A 6,249-nucleotide genomic window follows, 5' to 3' on the forward strand; every position below is an offset into this window, starting at 1 on the left:
CCTGGAAGGGCAGACCTGACCGGGGTCAGTTACTGCTTTTTGTAAGCATCCTCCCTTCCGGCTTGGCGGAAGACAGTCTTCACAGTCAGCAGACAGGAAGCAATTCCCAGCAGGCTCTGGGGCCCATGTGAGGATTGAGCCTGGACGAGGCTGCTTGTCTGTTACTTAAGCAAAAGGAAAATCAAGCTCTATATAACGGTCCATGGTGTGCCACGTATATAGAAATGCTTGTTTTATGGGGCATTTCACGTGAGAATCAAAGAAAAAAAGGAAAAACCCTACAAAACATCCGGATGGGACGGGAAAGGAAAAAAAAGGGCTTGGACCCCAGCATGGCCATTTCTTGCCCAAGTGACCCCAAATCTGTCACCTGTCCTTGGCTTCGCCTTCCTCCTGTATCCAATGAGGGATTTGGACAAAATGGCCTCAGAGCTGCTTTGATGGCCCAGGGACGTGCCTGGGAAAAGACTGGCTCCGGAGTCAGGGGCGAGTTCGAATCCACCTTGAGTCCCTTTGGCTCACTCAAGTCACTCAGCCTGTACAGGCAGGTCTTCCTCTTTACAAGTGCAGGGTTTGGATTGCACTCTCAGATTTCTCTGTGGAGGAATAAATGGGGCTGCGGGAGTAAGCTGAGGACCAGATGACTCGGGATTTGGCCTGTTCCAGCCAAAAAGGAAGCCACGATAGCCTCCTCGTGTCTGTGCTGGACATTGGCCATTAGAAGTGATTCCTACACTGTGAGAACTCGGAGGAAGCCTCCTGCTGGACACAATCCCTCCCAGAATGCCGTGGGGCGGAGAGGGATGAGCAAGGACACATTTTTCCCATAGCATGGAACAGTGGCTCATTCCGAGGGAGAAAGCCAAGAGGTTGGGAGTTCATTGGGTCGAGAGAGTTTGATGCACCGGTGAGAGAGGACACACCCGCGCACCCGCACACACACACACACACACACACAAAGTGGGAGCTGCAGAGGGAGGGAGGCATTTCAGGGAGGTGATGCCTGGCGGCACAGGAGAGAATCTGGCTCTCACTGCATGAGGAAACCAAGGAGCTCCAGTGCTGGATCTGTGTGCTTCCTTGGAACGTGTTTCTTCCATATGTGTGTCGCCATCTTGGTATCTGACGTGGATGCCCGTCTCCCCCAGACACTACGTCTTTTCAGGAGCGCGTGCCCCACTTTTGGAGGGTGAAAGGGAGGGATGTTCATTGGCTTTGGAGCGGGGGCTCGTGGGCTCTCCTGGTCGGAGTGCCATCCCACATGGTTAGCCTCAGAACTCCTCCGAGGACTCGGCCCACGAGGGTGGGATGCCAGGAGGGCATGCGGGGTAGGAATGGGACACCAGTGTGCTCTGGGCTCCCTCCCTCCTTAAACTAGCCATCCCAGGCCTCTAAGTACACAAAGAAGGTGAAGGGCTCCCTGCAAAGCATTTCCCTTTTCTATCAGGTGCCTCTCCCATTGTAACATGTGGGGGGCATTCTCTAGCCAGGGTTCTAAGGCCTCCTCCCCATCTAAGTAGTCAGTCCCCAGAAAAACCATCCCTGTTGTTCAATTCCATGCCCCGGGCCCATCTTCCTGCCTGAGATTAGGCTCCTGGGTCTGGCTAGAATGATCATGGTAATAATTAATAATAACTGCTAGTATTTAGACAGAATTTTTAAGGTTTACGAAGCACTTTATAAATACGATCTCATTTGATCTTGGAGCAACCCATGGAGGTAGGTGCTATTATTAACCCACTTTATAGATTAGCAAACTGAGGCTGAGTGACTTGCACACAACTAGTCAGTGTCAGAGGCAATATTTGAACCCAAACCTTCTATATTCAGGGGTTTATCTACCAAGCCATCTGGCTGCCTCTAGGCAATATGAGTTACAGTCTGGTAGTAGGTAGTTCAATTTGGGGCATTCTTAGATAACTACAAATGGTTCCAGTATTAGCTCAAGGTAGAATAATCTTATTAGAATTCTATGTGTCCTCCCTCCTGGAGGCCTCCATGCAAAGGCTTGGTGGCTACTTGCCAAAGACAGTAGAGACGACTGTGGATCAGGTGGTCAGTCCCAGCTCCTAATTTCTGTAATGTCGTGACTTAAGGAAGCACAGAACTACAATATGTAGTCTTTAGATATAGTTTATAATCTAAGAGACTAAATTAGTAGAATTTTTATTGACTCAAAAGCAAGCAGTTCTTTTCTAGGGTAAACATTGACCTATTATTTACTCACATATTTTAGAATAATTCCCATAATTTCCCTATTTTCCAATATTTTTCCATATTCTATAATTTGGTGGTACCGAATTGAGCTCAGAATTGGGAATACCTGGGTAGAAATCCCCTCAAAAACAAGTGATGTAAATCTGGGAAAGTCATACCTTCTGCCCCAGAGAATTCCTCAAGATTTATCTACTAAATTACAGGTATCCTAGGAATAGGAATAGGAAAGAAGCTTCACATTAGGAGTTCTGTCAGAACTGATATAGAAATACATACATACGTATGTGTCTATATATATCTCCTAGGATTCTGACTTGTAAAATTCAACTAGTGAGAATCAGCTTCAGTTTTACCTTGTTAGCAGTTACTAAAATATACAGAAAGATTCAAACTGAAAACATTTTAGAAATGTCAGGGGCAGGTGGGTGGCTCAGTGGATTGAGAGTCAGGCCTGGAGACGGAGGACCTGAGTTCAAATCTGGCCTCAGACACTTCATAGCTGTGTGACCCTGGGCAAATCACTTGACCCCCATTGCCTAGCCCTTACCACTCTTCTGCCTTGAAGCCAGTACACAGTATTGACTCCAAGATGGAATGTAAGGGTTTAAAAAAAGAAATGTTTCCTATTTTTAAGATCCTTATGAAACCAACCTATTAAAATTTTGAGTACCTGAGTACTTTTTTTTAAAGACCATCATACTTTACATATATATGTATCTGATTTCACAATTGTTTAGTAAACTTCAAGAACTTAGGTCAAAAGAATCAGAGAGATCTCAGTATCTTTGAATTGGTGAGATTTCATTTTACTTCTTGTCTGGCCACAGTTTTGATGCCTATTGATGCCTAAGACTTTTTGCGCTTCCAATATTTGATCAGCATTCCATGGCGAGAGCACTGATCCGGGGTAAGTTCAAATCCATCCTTAGGAACTTACTAAGCAATATGTCCTTAAACAAGTTACTTCACCTCTCAGTTGCCTCCTCTATAAATGGAGATAACAGAATAACAGCACCTACTTCCCTGAGTTGGTCTGAGGATCAAATGAGATAATATTTGTAAAGAAAGCAAAGCCTGGCACATATAAATGCTAGCTCTATATTATAGTTATTGTTTTCTAGGCTTTGCTAAAGCTTACGGATAGTACTAGTCAGTTTATCAATAAACACTAATTAAGGGTAAACTATGTGTCAGACACTGTGCTAAGCCCTGGGTACACAAAAAGAGGGAAAAGATAGGTCCTGTCCTCAAGGAGCTCTCAGTGTAATGGAGAAGACAGCAAGCAAGCACATATGTGCAAGCCACAGACAAGACAAATAGGAAATAATGAACAGAGGGAGACACTAGAATTAACAGGAATTGGGAAAAGCTTCTTATAAAAGATGGGAGTTTAGCTGAGCCAGATAACCCAGTAAGCAGGGATAAGGAGGTAGAGCATTCTAAGCAAGAGGGGTGGCCAGGGGAAATGCCTAGAACTGAGAATAAGTGTCTTATTTGTGGAATAGTGAGAAAGGCATTGTCATTGGATGGAATGAGTCATGTAAGAAGGCTAGAAAGACTGGTAGGGGCCTGGGAATGAAGGGCTTAAAACACTAAACAAAGGGTTTTGTAGCTGATTCTCTGGAGATGATGGGGAGCCATTGAAGTTTATTGAGTGGAGGAATGACAAGATCAGATCTGCACTTCAGATAATCATTTCAGTGGCTGAATGGAGGATGGACTGGAGTGAGGAGAGACTTGGGGAAGATAGGCCCAATAGCTATTGGTATGTCCAGGTGTGAGGTGATGACACTGCACCAGATGGGACAATGTCAGAGGAGAGAAGGATGCAAAGTTGGGAGATAGTCCAGAGATGAAATGGGCAAGAGATGGTGGAGAGATGAAATGAGCAAGAGATATTGAGAGGTGAAATGGGCAAGTGATATTGAGAGGTGAAATGGGCAAGGGGTGGTTGAGAGGTGAAATGGACAAGAGATATTGAGAGGTGAAATGGGCAAGGGGTGGTTGAGAGGTGAAATGGATGAGTATGATGAAAGGGGAAACCAGACCCTATTGCAGAGGTGAGATATACAGGCCTTGGCCATGGCTTGGACATGGGGGATAAAAGGCAGTGAGGAGTTCAGATGACTCTAGGTTATGAAAGTGGAGGACTGAGAGGAGGGTGGTGCCCTCAACAGTAACAGGAAGAATGGGGCTGTTTTTGTCTACATTCCGGTATTCTCTTCCAGGTAGTCTTTTCTGTAAGAAAGATATTCAAATCCTGTCCCCAAAGCACCTTTTGTCTCTCAAGATGGGCTGGATCCACTTTGGCCAAAATAACATAATCCTAGAGATTTCTTCAGATTCATTGTCTTTTAGTTCTTGATGATTTTTCCTGTACTCCAGCTCTGCTCTTCTCTCTCCCCCTAATCTCTTAGAAAGGTAATCTGAGTGGCACGTGACAGAAAAGGCTGTTGGAGCTGGCATTTGGAAATTGGATGAAAAATATCTTGCTGGAAAGTGCTTTGTTCCTAGGAGTCAGTCAGAGAGGAGAGTCATAGCTTTGATCTGAGCAGTGTGGGCAGTTACCATGGTAACTGGCACTAGCTACCTTACTACATTAGGGGCCACAGCCACAGCACTGCCAGCACCCTGAGTGAGGGAGTGCCATGGTGCTACCTGTTCTTAGGAAGGTTCCTTGGCAGCTAGACAGATGATGGGCTGGAGAGAGGGGAGACTTGAAGCAGGGAGTCCACTGCAAGGTGAGGTGATGAGGACCTGCACCACTACTACTAATAGCTAAAAATGAGGGTGCCAGCTACGTGAGGAGACAGAAGGGCAGAAGAGCCAAGTCCTCAAGATTGAGCGGTTAGTTTAACACGGACATGAGGATGAGGGAAGGAAAATTTGAGGATGACCCTGAGATTTTCTATGGACTTCTCACAAAGGATTGTCGACTGGGGATAGGGGGGTGCCAGAGGATTGTGACAAGGATTCTATATAATGGGGACCCCTTGGATTCTGCCTTGTGGTCCATGGGGATGCTCAGCCTTGGACAGAGCATTCCGGAGGGAGGAGAAGGTGGTTGTTGCCCAGTGTGAGTGGAGTAAAGCCACGGAGCCTTCCCAATCCCCAGAGAAATCCTGAGAGATGGGTTATTTAGTCTGCTACCCCTTTAAGGAATGCCTTCAAAAAATGAGAGAAGTAGGGAAGATGGTGCCTGAGAATGCTGAGACATGAGACATCGTCCCCTTTCTTTGTCATGGACTGGACAAAAGATGCTGACTCTATTGCTGCTTACTTGGGGTTTTCCCTTCTCATTTAGATGCTGTTGGCCCTTGTCCTCATTTCTCATCTCACCAAATATCCATTCTTTTGTTTTTAAACCCTCACCTTCCATCTTGGAATCAATATTATGTATTGGCTCCAAGGCAGAAGAGCAGTCAGGGCTAGGCAATGGGGGTGAAGTGACTTGTCCAGGGTCACCCAGCTGGGAAGTGTCTGAGGCCAGATTTGAACCCAGGACCTCCCGTCTCTGGGCCTGGCTCTCAATCTGCTGAGCTATCCAGCTGCCCCCCAAATATCCATTCATAATCACTCGGTATTCTGGACTCTGAGGCCACAAACACTAAATAAAGGCAGCTGATGCCTGCCTTTAAGAAGCTCCCACTCTAGTGGAGGTTGGGGGCTGGTGGAAAAGAGGCTCATCTCCTTCCCCTGCCTGAATTGCCACCCCCAGTCTCTAGTAATGACAGCGGCAGCCCTACCCTCTCCCAGGGCCCTTGATCCCAGTTTCCTTTGCAGAAAACAACTTGAACTTGGTTTTCTTCTGGAATGTGAATCTGAACTCAGGCCCCAAGCCATTGGTTCTAGAGGCTCACTCCCTCTGTGACCTGGGGCAAGTCCATCAGCTTCCCTGGGGCTCAGCTACCTCTTGTGTCCAATGAAGGGCCTGGACTGCAGGGCTTCTCCGGGACCTGTGACCCACCCTCTGACCTGGGTGGGCCTCTGCTTTCTTGGCTTCCCAAGAGCATCAGGGAGAGAAGACCAGGC

This window comes from Monodelphis domestica, chromosome 4 (genome assembly GCF_027887165.1).
Source record: "Monodelphis domestica isolate mMonDom1 chromosome 4, mMonDom1.pri, whole genome shotgun sequence".
Lineage (NCBI taxonomy): Eukaryota > Metazoa > Chordata > Mammalia > Didelphimorphia > Didelphidae > Monodelphis > Monodelphis domestica.